Raw genomic sequence first — 15,786 nt, 5'->3', positions numbered from 1 at the left:
TTAGAAAGAATGGGAACAAGGTCACACAGCTCGATGGCGGGTTGAAGAAAACAGTGTGCAAATAATGCCTACAAGGCCAACGTATACACTACTACAGCGGTGGATACGGATTACGTAAAATATATGAATGCTGCTTGAAAAAAGTGACTCCGGTGTTTTTTCTGGAGACGGTAATATTATGGATATTTAGACAGAATGGGAACAAGGTCACACAGCTCGATGGCGGGTTGAAGAAAACAGTGTGCAAATAATGCCTACAAGGCCAACGTATACACTACTACAGCGGTGGATACGGATTACGTAAAATATATGAATGCTGCTTGAAAAAAGTGACTCCGGTGTTTTTTCTGGAGACGGTAATATTATGGATATTTAGACAGAATGGGAACAAGGTCACACAGCTCGATGGCGGGTTGAAGAAAACAGTGTGCAAATAATGCCTACAAGGCCAACGTATACACTACTACAGCGGTGGATACGGATTACGTAAAATATATTATGGCTGCTTGAAAAAAGTGACTCCGGTGTTTTTTCTGGAGACGGTAATATTATGGATATTTAGACAGAATGTGAACAAGGTCACACAGCTCGATGGCGGGTTGAAGAAAACAGTGTGCAAATAATGCCTACAGGGCAAATAATGCCTAAAAGGTCAACTTATACACTACTACAGCGGTAGTAAAATAAAAAAAGTAAAATAAAAAAAAAATGAATATTAAAAAAAAAAAATTAAAGTTGGTGCTGCTGAACTACTAGGAGCAGCAGATTAGCACACCAGTCCCACTCCCCAACACTGCTAGACTAATAGCACTGGGCTCTTATAGTAGTAGTAGTAGTAGTAGTAGTAAAACAACAAAAAAATAAATAAAAGCAGTCCTTACAAGGACTACTGTTATTGCAGCAGTCAGCAGATGAGATCAGAAGCAGGACAGCTGCCCACTGCAGCTACATACAGAGCACTGCAGTAGAAGGTAGATTACTAGCCAGCAAAGCTACCTAAGCTTAAATGTCCCTCAAACCCCTGCAGACTTCTGTCCCTCCAATAACAGAGCAGTATCAAAACGATTACTAGCCAGCAAACTTTCAACTGTCCCTGAAATCACTAACAGGCAGCAGCTCTCTCCCTACACTATCTCTTCAGCACACACAGGCAGAGTGAAAAAACGCTGCAGGGCTTCGGTTTTTATAGGGAAGGGGAGTGGTCCAGGGGAGAGCTTCCTGATTGGCTGCCATGTACCTGCTGGTCTGGGGTGAGAGGGCAAAAAAAAGCGCCAACAATGGCGAACCCAAAATGGCGAACGTCGCGCGACGTTCGCGAACTTCCGGCGAGCGCGAACACCCGATGTTCGCGCGAACAAGTTCGCCGGCGAACAGTTCGCGACATCTCTACTACGGAGTACACTACAAAGGAAGAAGTAATTGCTCCATGTATTTTATTTTGTCTTTCCTGCTGATAAAAACAACAGCCTTCTAATCACAGAGTTGTGTAAGCGTCAGTAGGGTGCAGGGCTTGATGTTAAGCTTTGTTTTACTCAACATTACAATAATGCTGGAAAGTAGGGGGTCATGAAAGGGACAGGATGCTTCCAAAGCCAAAAATAATAGGAAAATGGGTCAACGCTGGCTCTACAAGTTCTTCAAAGAGTGTGTGAGACGCACATTAGTTTCCTTGATGTTGTTCAGTAAGAAAGTAAAAACTTATTCAGGTACTGATGGTTAACAAGCTTGTCTTGTACCCCCCCAACAATACAGACTTTATTTATACAGAGTTTCAGATATACAGTGAAATGTGATATCACTGTGATAAGGATATTTTACTAATGTTTCTCCCTCCATAAACCCTCCAATGGTTTGACTGTAGAATGGATGGTACGTGCATCTTTGGTTTAATTTAAATTGAAGGTGCAAATTTTTGCCAGGTTTCATAACCCACGGCAACCAATCATTATTTCTGTAACTGTTAAATTCTTCCTGCTGATTGGTTGCTATAGGTAACTAGGCCTATAGCAAACTTATTAGATTACCCCTTTCAAGTCACTGTCGGCAATTCATAGTAAAGGGGAAGGACCCAACCCCCCTAGCTTCCATTCCTTTTCACTTAATTATTGTGACTCCGGCTAGAATATTAAAATCATTATTAATTATTTGGTAACTGAATTATTGAATTGCTCTAACAAATGTCATGCGTTAGAACTAGGCCAATGTGCAGTGGCGTAACTTTAGAGGAAGCAGACTCGGACTTTGCAGTCTGCTTCCCCTATAACTAATAAAAACCGCTCCTCCCCAGATGCCCTCTTACCCGCGATGAAGGGGATGCAAGTTGGGGGCAAGACGTGGGCAAAGTCAGGGTGGGGCATAGGCAGAGTTGGGTGGGACGTGGGTAGGGTTGCCACCTTTCAATAAAATTTGCACCGGCCGGTGCTTGGGGCGGTAAGAAGAGGTGGGACATGACTGCAAAGGGGGCGGAGTTGTGGCATGCAATTGGATGTGACGGCAAAGGGGGCGGGGCAAGATGTCAAAAGGGGCGGCGTGCAATTGGTCAGGCGCTGAAGAAAAGGTAGATTTTGTGCAGATTGGGGCAGGCCAAGGGCTTTAGTTAGGTATATTATAAATTTACCGGCAGCTACATTGCCGGTAAATTTGTAATACCGGCCCCGGCCTTGGCAGGTGTTTTACCGGCTAGGTCAGTAAAATACCAGCCAGGTGGCAACCCTAGACGTGGGCAGGGCAGGAAGTAGGCGGGGGGATGGGGATAGGAGTGTGCCTGACCCCTCTAAAGTTTTTTTGCAGAGGGGCTCTGGGCTCTCCAGTTATGCCACTGCCAATGTGTCAAGTCTCTCTCCTTCCAAAACTTATTAAAAACAGATGTATTTTGCTGGAAAGGAGGAGTGAGTGCCTCGCTGGTTACACTATAAGCAATAATGTTAAGATTTGTCAGAATTAGAGCATATGCCTTTAGATTGTAGTATGCCTTATGGCACCCTAAACCCACACAGAAAATGAATATAAAGTTGCTCAGAGAGCTTAACTTACCACTTGTACAATTTAAATTAATTTACTATTTTTGAATATGTCTTGAGATTTTAGCCGATTTTATAAAACAGGCTTTTATTCAGAGCTGTTTCGTTGTCGCCTGTAGAATTAACTTACTATGGAGGAGGCATTGCCATTTGACATGGCTCAGAAAAGTTCTCACAAGGTCCTAAATTTTAAAGTTGTATTTAATTTGCATATTCAAGCAGCATGACCCATAGCCTCAAAGGGGAATGTATAGGGTACTTGATATGGTAAATTTAAAGGAACAGTAACACAAAAAAGTAAAAGTCTTTTAAAGTAATGGGCACCAGTGGCTCTTGCAACTTAACTATAGAATTGGTTTATTAAAGAATGTAATCCACATAGGAGTTCAGTTAGCGATAAGCAGGAACATAGAACATCAGTGGATAGGCATATACTCACAACACTAATGGTCACTATATATATCACCGCAGGGTAAAAGAGAATACACAGCATCAAATTAAGTTCTCCCAACTTTCAGCCTTTACCCTAAGTGGAGCTCCAACGATGTCTCTCTAAACCCTAGCTCTGACACAAAGGGGCAAATTCACTATGCGCCGAAGCGCCTGACGCTAGCGTCAATTCGCTAGCGTTGGTCATTTTCGTTACTTCGCAAATTCACTAACGAACGCTGGCGTAAATTCGCTAGTGTTACTTCGCACCCTTACGCCTGGCGAATTTGCACAACGGACGTAACTACGCAAATTCCCTAACGCGCGCATTGTACTGAACGCTACCTTTTACTTCCTTCGCCACCTCAGACCAGGGGAAGCGCAATAGAGTAGATAGGGATTGCTTCCAAAAAAGTTCAAATTTTTTCTAAGTCCCAAAAAACGCTGGCGTTTTTTCTATATTATGGGTGATAGACTGAAAAAGATTGAAAAATTTTTTGGGGCTCCCCTCCTTCCCCCTTACTTTTCCTAACTCATGGCACCTTAACTATACAGTGGGCACATGTGTAGGGCAAAAAACATTTTTTATTTAATGTTTTGAAGGTTTCCCAGGTATTTGTAGCGATTGTACGTATTCCTCCATTGAAATTTGAATGTGGAGCTGTATGCAAATTAACCATCGCTAGTGTAACTTCGCTTCGCTTAGCGAATCAACGCTAGCGCAACTTCGCAACCTTACGTTACCCGTGAGCGCAACTTCAGATTTTAGAGAATTTGCGCATCGCTGACGAAAATGTGGCGAAGTGTGGCGAAGTTACGCTTGCTGCAACTACGAATCTTAGTGAATTTGCCCCATAGTTCCTATTTCTTGGCAATTAGTACCCATGATCATAATACCATTCAACACTCCTCGGTTGAGCCTCTGCTGCTTAGCTAAATAACCCTATCACTCTATCACTCCTAGTGACCTATTAAAGTGAGTTAGCCTATCACTTACTAAACCTGACCCTGTCTATGTTCCAAGTGCAACCCTTTCTGCCTGCTCAGATAAGGGGACTGGAAAATGGACTCTGAGCACGTGTTCTCAGCATATATATTATATTGCCACCTAGTGGCTAAGACCGAAATAACCAGTGGTCAGGCTTTGACCCTGGAAGTAGAGCCTGTGTTGTAAGTCTTTTTTACATTGTGGAACAGGCATATCTTTGATTGTGGCTATTTTTATCTTCATCTGAACAAAATATTCCCATAGGTACTTTATAGAGGACTTGCAAAAATTGAATTACTGTCTATTAATAGCAATGGGTAAATTTGCGCCTTTTCGGTCCTACGAAAAAATTTTCCGCAAAATTCACAAAACAGCGAAAAATTCACAAAACCGCGCCGGGGTCTTGTTTTTGATGCTGGCATCCATTTTTGGACGCTGGCGCACATTCGGTGGCGAAAATGCACCGGTGTCCAAAAAAACAGACGCCGGCAGACGCCGGCATCCATTTTTTAAAAATTTTCGCCTGTTTTGCAAATTTATTTGCCGGCGGCGAATCGCGCTAATTTGCGCCTGCCGAATGAATTCGCCCATCACTATCTATTAAGCTTTAAATTGCTCTTTCAAGTAGCTCCTGTGTAACTAAGGAACCCTTCAGTGGCCAAACTTTATGGGATTGCCCTATAGATAGGGAATACATTTATCAGTCACTTACAAATGTATTGCCCATGTTTGAGACAAATATAGATGTGTATGTGCTCTCAAAGACAAAAAAAACACTTGGGCAGGCAGCCATGTTGGCAATATACATAACCAGAGTGAAAAACATATTCATCCCTCTGTATGTGATGGGTCCTTAAAGGAGATCTAAAATGTAAATATATAAAGAAATAAGGCAGACATATTGTACATCATGTTTTGGGTCAGCCCAAGGCAACCACAGCCCTTTAGCAGTAAAGATCTGTGTCTCCAAAGATGCCCCAGTAGCTCCCCATCTTCTTTTCTGCTGATTCACTGCTAGAGATGTCGCGAACTGTTCGCCGGCGAACTTGTTCGCGCGAACATCGGGTGTTCGCGCTCGCCGGAAGTTCGCGAACGTCGCGCGACGTTCGCCATTTTGGGTTCGCCATTGTTGGCGCTTTTTTTTGCCCTCTCACCCCAGACCAGCAGGTACATGGCAGCCAATCAGGAAGCTCTCCCCTGGACCACTCCCCTTCCCTATAAAAACCGAAGCCCTGCAGCGTTTTTTCACTCTGCCTGTGTGTGCTGAAGAGATAGTGTAGGGAGAGAGCTGCTGCCTGTTAGTGATTTCAGGGACAGTTGAAAGTTTGCTGGCTAGTAATCGTTTTGATACTGCTCTGTTATTGGAGGGACAGAAGTCTGCAGGGGTTTGAGGGACATTTAAGCTTAGGTAGCTTTGCTGGCTAGTAATCTACCTTCTACTGCAGTGCTCTGTATGTAGCTGCAGTGGGCAGCTGTCCTGCTTCTGATCTCATCTGCTGACTGCTGCAATAACAGTAGTCCTTGTAAGGACTGCTTTTATTTATTTTTTTGTTGTTTTACTACTACTACTACTACTACTACTATAAGAGCCCAGTGCTATTAGTCTAGCAGTGTTGGGGAGTGGGACTGGTGTGCTAATCTGCTGCTCCTAGTAGTTCAGCAGCACCAACTTTAATTTTTTTTTTTAATATTCATTTTTTTTTATTTTACTTTTTTTTATTTTACTACCGCTGTAGTAGTGTATAAGTTGACCTTTTAGGCATTATTTGCCCTGTAGGCATTATTTGCACACTGTTTTCTTCAACCCGCCATCGAGCTGTGTGACCTTGTTCACATTCTGTCTAAATATCCATAATATTACCGTCTCCAGAAAAAACACCGGAGTCACTTTTTTCAAGCAGCCATAATATATTTTACGTAATCCGTATCCACCGCTGTAGTAGTGTATACGTTGGCCTTGTAGGCATTATTTGCACACTGTTTTCTTCAACCCGCCATCGAGCTGTGTGACCTTGTTCCCATTCTGTCTAAATATCCATAATATTACCGTCTCCAGAAAAAACACCGGAGTCACTTTTTTCAAGCAGCATTCATATATTTTACGTAATCCGTATCCACCGCTGTAGTAGTGTATACGTTGGCCTTGTAGGCATTATTTGCACACTGTTTTCTTCAACCCGCCATCGAGCTGTGTGACCTTGTTCCCATTCTGTCTAAATATCCATAATATTACCGTCTCCAGAAAAAACACCGGAGTCACTTTTTTCAAGCAGCATTCATATATTTTACGTAATCCGTATCCACCGCTGTAGTAGTGTATACGTTGGCCTTGTAGGCATTATTTGCACACTGTTTTCTTCAACCCGCCATCGAGCTGTGTGACCTTGTTCCCATTCTGTCTAAATATCCATAATATTACCGTCTCCAGAAAAAACACCGGAGTCACTTTTTTCAAGCAGCATTCATATATTTTACGTAATCCGTATCCACCGCTGTAGTAGTGTATACGTTGGCCTTGTAGGCATTATTTGCACAGTGTTTTCTTCAACCCGCCATCGAGCTGTGTGAGCTTGTTCACATTTTGTCTAAATATTGATAATATTATCGTCTCTAGAAAAACCACTTGAGTTACTTTTTTTCAAGCAGCATTCATATATTTTACGTAATCCGTATCCACCGCTGTAGTAGTGTATACGTTGACCTTGTAGGCATTATTTGCACACTGTTTTCTTCAACCCGCCATCGAGCTGTGTGAGCTTGTTCACATTTTGTCTAAATATTGATAATATTATCGTCTCTAGAAAAACCACTTGAGTTACTTTTTTTCAAGCAGCATTCATATATTTTACGTAATCCGTATCCACCGCTGTAGTAGTGTATACGTTGACCTTGTAGGCATTATTTGCACACTGTTTTCTTCAACCCGCCATCGAGCTGTGTGAGCTTGTTCACATTTTGTCTAAATATTGATAATATTATCGTCTCTAGAAAAACCACTTGAGTTACTTTTTTTCAAGCAGCATTCATATATTTTACGTAATCCGTATCCACCGCTGTAGTAGTGTATACGTTGACCTTGTAGGCATTATTTGCACACTGTTTTCTTCAACCCGCCATCGAGCTGTGTGAGCTTGTTCACATTTTGTCTAAATATTGATAATATTATCGTCTCTAGAAAAACCACTTGAGTTACTTTTTTTCAAGCAGCATTCATATATTTTACGTAATCCGTATCCACCGCTGTAGTAGTGTATACGTTGACCTTGTAGGCATTATTTGCACAGTGTTTTCTTCAACCCGCCATCGAGCTGTGTGAGCTTGTTCACATTTTGTCTAAATATTGATAATATTATCGTCTCTAGAAAAACCACTTGAGTTACTTTTTTTCAAGCAGCATTCATATATTTTACGTAATCCGTATCCACCGCTGTAGTAGTGTATACGTTGACCTTGTAGGCATTATTTACACACTGTTTTCTTCAACCCGCCATCGAGCTGTGTGAGCTTGTTCACATTTTGTCTAAATATTGATAATATTATCGTCTCTAGAAAAACCACTTGAGTTACTTTTTTTCAAGCAGCATTCATATATTTTACGTAATCCGTATCCACCGCTGTAGTAGTGTATACGTTGACCTTGTAGGCATTATTTGCACAGTGTTTTCTTCAACCCGCCATCGAGCTGTGTGAGCTTGTTCACATTTTGTCTAAATATTGATAATATTATCGTCTCTAGAAAAACCACTTGAGTTACTTTTTTTCAAGCAGCATTCATATATTTTACGTAATCCGTATCCACCGCTGTAGTAGTGTATACGTTGACTTTGTAGGCATTATTTGCACAGTGTTTTCTTCAACCCGCCATCTAGCTGTGTGTATTATCGTTTCCAGAAAAACCAACTGAGTTTTTGTTGTTGTTGTTGTTTTTTTAAAAATAATGCCAGGCAAAGGCAGGCCGCCACGCAGAGGCCGTGCTAGGGGCCGTGCTGCTATGCAATCCTGTGGCCCTAGCAAATTTCCCAGTTTTAAAAAGCCAATGACCCTGAACTCCCAAAATGCTGAAGAGGTAGTTGACTGGCTTACACAGCACACCCCATCCTCTACCGTTTCTAACTTTACCACAACATCCTCCTCATCCTCCACTGCTATGGCCACCCCACGTAACACTTCCTCCACCACCGGTGCCCCTTCTTCACTGGGGTCAGAGGAGTTATTTTCCAATGAGTTTCTTGAACTGAGTAATGCGCAACCATTATTGCCAGAAGAAGATGAAGGAGATGAGGACCTTACACCAGATTTAATTCTGGCAGAGAACACGATAGAGATGGACATAATGAGTGATGAGGAGGAGGTCCCCGCTGCTGCTTCCTTCTGTGATGTGTCAGAAGAAATTGATGCATCTGAGGAGAATGATGATGAGGAGATTGATGTTTTGTGGGTGCCTAGTAGAAGAGAGCAAGAGGAGGGTAGTTCAGATGGAGAGACGGAGAGTCAGAGAGGCAGTAGGAGAATAAGACTTAGAAGAAGCAGGGAGGACAGCCCGCAGGGATCAGCAGGGCAACAACATGTATCGGCACCTGTGTTCAGCCGGCCAACGCACCCGCCATTGCCGCCAATACCGCCAACTCCGCCAACTTCTACTGTTACCGCCAGATCGCACACTTCCAAAAAGTCAGCAGTGTGGGATTTTTTTAATGTGTGTGCCTCTGACAAAAGCATTGTAATTTGCAATGAGTGCAGTCAGAAACTGAGCCTTGGTAAGCCCAACAGCCACATAGGTACAACTTCTATGCGAAGGCACATGAGCGGCAAGCACAAAGCACTTTGGGAGCAACACCTCAAAGGCAACAGGCAAACTAAAAGCCACACTCCTTCTGGTCCAGCATCTTACTGCTCTACCTCTGCTCTCCTTGACCCGTCTGAACCACCCTCCACTCCGCCTTCCACCTTGACCACCTGTTCCCATTCCCAGTCATCTGCCACCAGCCAAGTTTCTGTGAAGGCCATGTTTGAGCGTAAGAAGCCAATGTCTGACTGTCACCCCTTGCCCGGCGTCTGACAGCTGGCTTGTCTGCACTCTTAGCCCGCCAGCTTTTACCATACCAGCTGGTGGACTCTGAGGCCTTCCGCAAATTTGTAGCAATTGGGACACCGCAGTGGAAGGTACCCAGCCGCAATTTTTTTTCTAAAAAGGGAATACCACACCTGTACCAACATGTGCAGAGCCAAGTTACCGCATCTCTGTCACTTAGTGTTGGGCCAAAGGTCCATATGACTACTGACGCATGGTCCTCCAAGCATGGTCAGGGCAGGTATGTCACCTACACTGCCCACTGGGTGAACTTGGTAATGGCTGGGAAGCAGGGAATGGGTAGCTCAACAACAACAGTGGAGTTGGTGTCACCGCCACGGATTGCACGCGGTTCTGCCACCACCTCTACTCCTCCATCGCTCTCTACCTCGTCTTCTTCTTCTTCTTACTCTGCTGCTGGGTCCTCCTTCTCCTCCTCCACACCTGTGCACCCCAGCTCCCCCTAGGCTATTCGACGTGCCAGGTACGCCGTTGTCACGCTGTCTTGGGGATGACGTGCCTGGAAAGCAAAAACCATACCGGATCTGTACTCCTGTCATCTCTGCAGTCACAGGCCGATCGGTGGCTGACCCCACACCAACTGCAGATCGGAAAAGTGGTGTGTGACAATGGAAGCAATCTGTTGGCAGCGTTGAGACTAGGCAATTTAACACATGTGCCCTGCATGGCACATGTGTTAAATTTAATAGTCCAACGTTTTGTCTCCAAGTACCCAGGATTCCAGGACGTTCTCACCCAGTCCAGAAAGGTGTCGGCCCATTTCAGACGTTCCTACACAGCCATGGCACGCCTTGCTGACATTCAGCAGCGCTACAACATGCCAGTCAGGCGTTTGATTTCTGACAGCCAGACTCGCTGGAATTCAACGCTCCTTATGTTGGAACGTCTGCTGCAACAACAAAGGGCCGTCAACGAGTACCTTTTTGAACTGGGTGGTAGGACTGGATCTGCACAGCTGGGGATTTTTTTCCCCCGTTACTGGGTGCTTATGCGCGATGCCTGCAGGCTCATGCGACCTTTTGAAGAGGTGACAAATATGGTCAGTCGCACCGAAGGCACCATCAGCGACCTAATACCCTTCGCTTTCTTCCTGGAGCGTGCCGTGCGACGAGTGACAGATGAGGCTGTAGACCAGCGTGACGAGGAGCTGGAAGCGCACGATTTCTGGTCGGAATCACCAGAACGAACCCAGGCACCTGCTGCAACGCAGGGAGAGGTGCCAGAAGTGGAGTCAGAGGAGGAAGGTGGCTTTGTGGAGGAGGAGGAGGAGGACCAACAGGAGCAGGCTTCCCAGGGGGCTAGTGGTGACCTTTTGGGGACCCCTGGTCTTGTACGTGGCTGGGGGAGGAGACCGTGGATGATGCAGTCCTTGATAATGAGGAAGCGGAGATGGATAGCTCTGCATCCAACCTTGTGAGAATGGGGTCTTTCATGCTGTCATGCCTGTTGAAGGACCCCCGTATCAAGAGGCTTAAGGAGAAGGACCTGTACTGGGTCGCAACGCTACTAGACCCTCGGTACAAGCATAAAGTGTCAGAAATGTTACCAACATACCACAAGTCCGAAAAGATGCGGCATTTACAAACCAGCCTGCAAAACATGTTGTACAATGCTTTTAAGGGTGATGTCACTTCAGGAACTCATCAACATTCCAGGGGCAGAGGTGCCAGTAATCCTGCCACGAGCACACCTGCAAGGACAAAGCCCTTTGGCCAGTCTGTAACGTCAGACATGCAAATGTTTTTCTGTCCAAGGCAGCGCCACAACCCTTCTGGATCCACCCTCAAAGAACGCCTCGACCGGCAGGTAGCGGACTACCTGGCATTAACTGCAGATATCGACACTCTGAGGAGCGATGAACCCCTGGACTACTGGGTGCGCAGGCTTGATCTGTGGCCAGAGCTGTCACAATTTGCCATGAACCTCTTGTCTTGCCCAGCCTCAAGTGTGCTCTCAGAAAGGACCTTCAGTGCAGCAGGAGGGATTGTAACTGAGAAGAGAACTCGCCTAGGTCACAAAAGTGTCGATTACCTGACCTTTATTAAAATGAATGAGGGGTGGATCTCGGAGGGTTACTGCACGCCGGAAGACTTGTTCTGACTTCTATGCAGCTGTCCTTCTCTTCAAGCCTCATGACTCCACACACAGCTGTCCTTTAGCGTCCTCCTCCTCCCTCCGCCACCGTTACAAACTAGGGTGCAAACCCTACTGGTTTAATTTTTTCTGGCCTCTGTGCTTCAGTGGCTGCAACCAAAAAAACTGGGCAAACAATGTCTACAAGGTCAACGTATGGCAAAAAATGACTATTTTCAGCATTTATATGGCATATTTTTTCTGGCAACTGTGCTTCAGTGGCTGCGTCCAAAAAAATGCATATTTTCTGCATTTATATGGCATAATTTTTCTGGCAACTGTGCTTCAGTGGCTGCGACCAAAAAAATGCATATTTTCTGCATTTATATGGCATAATTTTTCTGGCCTCTGTGCTTCAGTGGCTGCAACCAAAAAAATTTATATTTTCAGCATTTATATGGCATAATTTTTCTGGCCTCTGTGCTTCAGTGGCTGCAACCAAAAAAATTTATATTTTCAGCATTTATATGGCATAATTTTTCTGGCAACTGTGCTTCAGTGGCTGCGACCAAAAAAATTACTATTTTCAGCATTTATATGGCATATTTTTTCTGGCCTCTGTGCTTCAGTGGCTGCGGCCAAAAAAACTGGGCAAACAATGCCTACAAGGTCAACGACGTTGACCTTGTAGGCATTGTTTGCCCAGTTTTTTTGGCCGCAGCCACTGAAGCACAGAGGCCAGAAAAAATATGCCATATAAATGCTGAAAATAGTAATTTTTTGCCATACGTTGACTCAACGTATATGGCAAAAAATGACTATTTTCAGCATTTATATGGCATATTTTTTCTGGCAACTGTGCTTCAGTGGCTGCGACCAAAAAAATGCATATTTTCTGCATTTATATGGCATAATTTTTCTGGCCTCTGTGCTTCAGTGGCTGCAACCAAAAAAATTTATATTTTCAGCATTTATATGGCATAATTTTTCTGGCAACTGTGCTTCAGTGGCTGCGTCCAAAAAAACTGGGCAAACAATGTCTACAAGGTCAACGTATGGCGAAAAATTACTATTTTCAGCATTTATATGGCATATTTTTTCTGGCAACTGTGCTTCAGTGGCTGCGTCCAAAAAAACTGGGCAAACAATGCCTACAAGGTCAACGTATGGCAGTTGTTTAAAGAGAACAGTAGATTACTAGCCAGCAAAGCTACCTAAGCTAAAATGTCCCTCAAATCCCTGCAGACTTCTGTCCCTCCAATACAGAGCAGTATCAAGCAGATTACTAGCCAGCAAGCTTACTATCATCTGTCCCTGAAATCACTAACAGCTCTCCCCTACACTATCTCTTCCAAGCACACACAGGCAGATTTTTCAGATACATTTTTGCCCTTGATCCCCCTCTGGCATGCCACTGTCCAGGTCGTTGCACCCTTTAAACAACTTTAAAATCATTTTTCTGGCCAGAAATGTCTTTTCTAGATGTTAAAGTTCGCCTTCCCATTGAAGTCTATGGGGTTCGCGAACCGTTCGCGAACCGCTCGCATTTTTGCGCAAGTTCGCGAATATGTTCGCGAACTTTTTTTCCGACGTTCGCTACATCCCTATTCACTGCACATGCTCTGTGCTGCTGTCACTTACTGAGCTTAGGGACCCACTCACAATATACAGTACACATAGAATAGAAATGTCACAATATAAGGCTGATTAGTAATTAATACACATAATTACTACATGGCAGCACAGAAACCAGTGCAATTAGCATCAGAATTTAATAATCAGCAAACCTGTAGCATCAGCTTATATTACAGCCAGGGAAGCTCATTTTCTGGTGGATAATTAGTGACGAGCCCTAAGCTTAGCTTCTCAACAGCCAATCAGAGCCCACTGAGCATGTGAGTGCCACTGACACACCTAACAAAATCCAAGAAGGAAAACTCCTTTAACAGTGAAGGCCTGGATCATTACTACTATAGAAATGCTGAACCTTTAGGCTGATTCAACATATAAAATATGGCATTTCTAGCCATATTCCCCATCCACTCTGCTCGTCTCTAGTAGAGATGTCGCGAACTGTTCGCCGGCGAACTTGTTCGCGCGAACATCGGGTGTTCGCGCTCGCCGGAAGTTCGCGAACGTCGCGCGACGTTCGCCATTTTGGGTTCGCCATTGTTGGCGCTTTTTTTTGCCCTCTCACCCCAGACCAGCAGGTACATGGCAGCCAATCAGGAAGCTCTCCCCTGGACCACTCCCCTTCCCTATAAAAACCGAAGCCCTGCAGCGTTTTTTCACTCTGCCTGTGTGTGCTGAAGAGATAGTGTAGGGAGAGAGCTGCTGCCTGTTAGTGATTTCAGGGACAGTTGAAAGTTTGCTGGCTAGTAATCGTTTTGATACTGCTCTGTTATTGGAGGGACAGAAGTCTGCAGGGGTTTGAGGGACATTTAAGCTTAGGTAGCTTTGCTGGCTAGTAATCTACCTTCTACTGCAGTGCTCTGTATGTAGCTGCAGTGGGCAGCTGTCCTGCTTCTGATCTCATCTGCTGACTGCTGCAATAACAGTAGTCCTTGTAAGGACTGCTTTTATTTATTTTTTTGTTGTTTTACTACTACTACTACTACTACTACTACTATAAGAGCCCAGTGCTATTAGTCTAGCAGTGTTGGGGAGTGGGACTGGTGTGCTAATCTGCTGCTCCTAGTAGTTCAGCAGCACCAACTTTAATTTTTTTTTTTAATATTCATTTTTTTTTTATTTTACTTTTTTTTATTTTACTACCGCTGTAGTAGTGTATAAGTTGACCTTTTAGGCATTATTTGCCCTGTAGGCATTATTTGCACACTGTTTTCTTCAACCCGCCATCTAGCTGTGTGACCTTGTTCACATTCTGTCTAAATATCCATAATATTACCGTCTCCAGAAAAAACACCGGAGTGACTTTTTTCAAGCAGCCATAATATATTTTACGTAATCCGTATCCACCGCTGTAGTAGTGTATACGTTGACCTTGTAGGCATTATTTGCACAGTGTTTTCTTCAACCCGCCATCTAACTATCATCTGTCCCTGAAATCACTAACAGCTCTCCCCCTACACTATCTCTTCCAAGCACACACAGGCAGATTTTTCAGATACATTTTTGCCCTTGATCCCCCTCTGGCATGCCACTGTCCAGGTCGTTGCACCCTTTAAACAACTTTAAAATCATTTTTCTGGCCAGAAATGTCTTTTCTAGATGTTAAAGTTCGCCTTCCCATTGAAGTCTATGGGGTTCGCGAACCGCTCGCATTTTTGCGCAAGTTCGCGAATATGTTCGCGAACTTTTTTTCCGACGTTCGCTACATCCCTAGACTCTAGGTTCTTTTTGACTACTAAACTAGGCAACAATGCCACTAAAATACTAAAAATTATAATGGAATTTGGAACTGCACGGAAATCCCAAGTGTCATTTGTGGAGAATTCCTTATGCAGCCAAACAAAAAAATAGGGGTTGTTGCATCCTTGCATTATACAGGACATTTATGGCAATTTGGTATGATATAAACCATGATCTATACGAGTCTTCAAATTTGCCTTCATCTAGGGCCTCCATAGTCTGCTGAGCTCAGTTACTTGTTCTAAATTCTACATAACAGTTAGAGGGACAATTCCCTTTTTATTCTTTAATTGTTTCTATTGCCCTTTTTAACCCAGAGTGCATTGTATTTAGCTACAGTTCCTGTCATTTTAAATCCCAGTGCTTTTATATTATTCATTATGAACCTTGGATAAATGGGCACTCTTTTTAAAGAAGTGTTACAATTTCACCCTTAAAAATTTGGAAATACAGGTAATGTCATCCATTATCTGGAAATCCGCTATCCAGAAAGCTCTGAATTACAGGGCAGCCATCTGCTGTAGACTCAATTTTATGCAAATAATCCAAGTATTTAAAAATAAATTCCTTTTTCTGTGTAACAATAAAACAGTAACTTGTACTTGATCCCAACTAAGATATAATTAATCCTTATTGGAAGCAAAACCAGCCTATTGGGTTTATTTAATGTTTACATGATTTTCTAGTAGACCTAAAGTATGAGGATCCAAATTATGGAAAGATCCTTTATCAGAAAATCTCCATATCCCAAGCATTCTGGGGAACATGTCCCATACCTGTACCAACTTTTAGGGCTTTATTTATCAAAATCC

Source organism: Xenopus laevis, chromosome 6S, assembly GCF_017654675.1.
Source record: "Xenopus laevis strain J_2021 chromosome 6S, Xenopus_laevis_v10.1, whole genome shotgun sequence".
Classification (NCBI taxonomy): Eukaryota; Metazoa; Chordata; class Amphibia; order Anura; family Pipidae; genus Xenopus; species Xenopus laevis.
The sequence above is the reverse complement of the archived record's forward strand: the minus strand, read 5'-3'. Positions refer to the sequence as shown.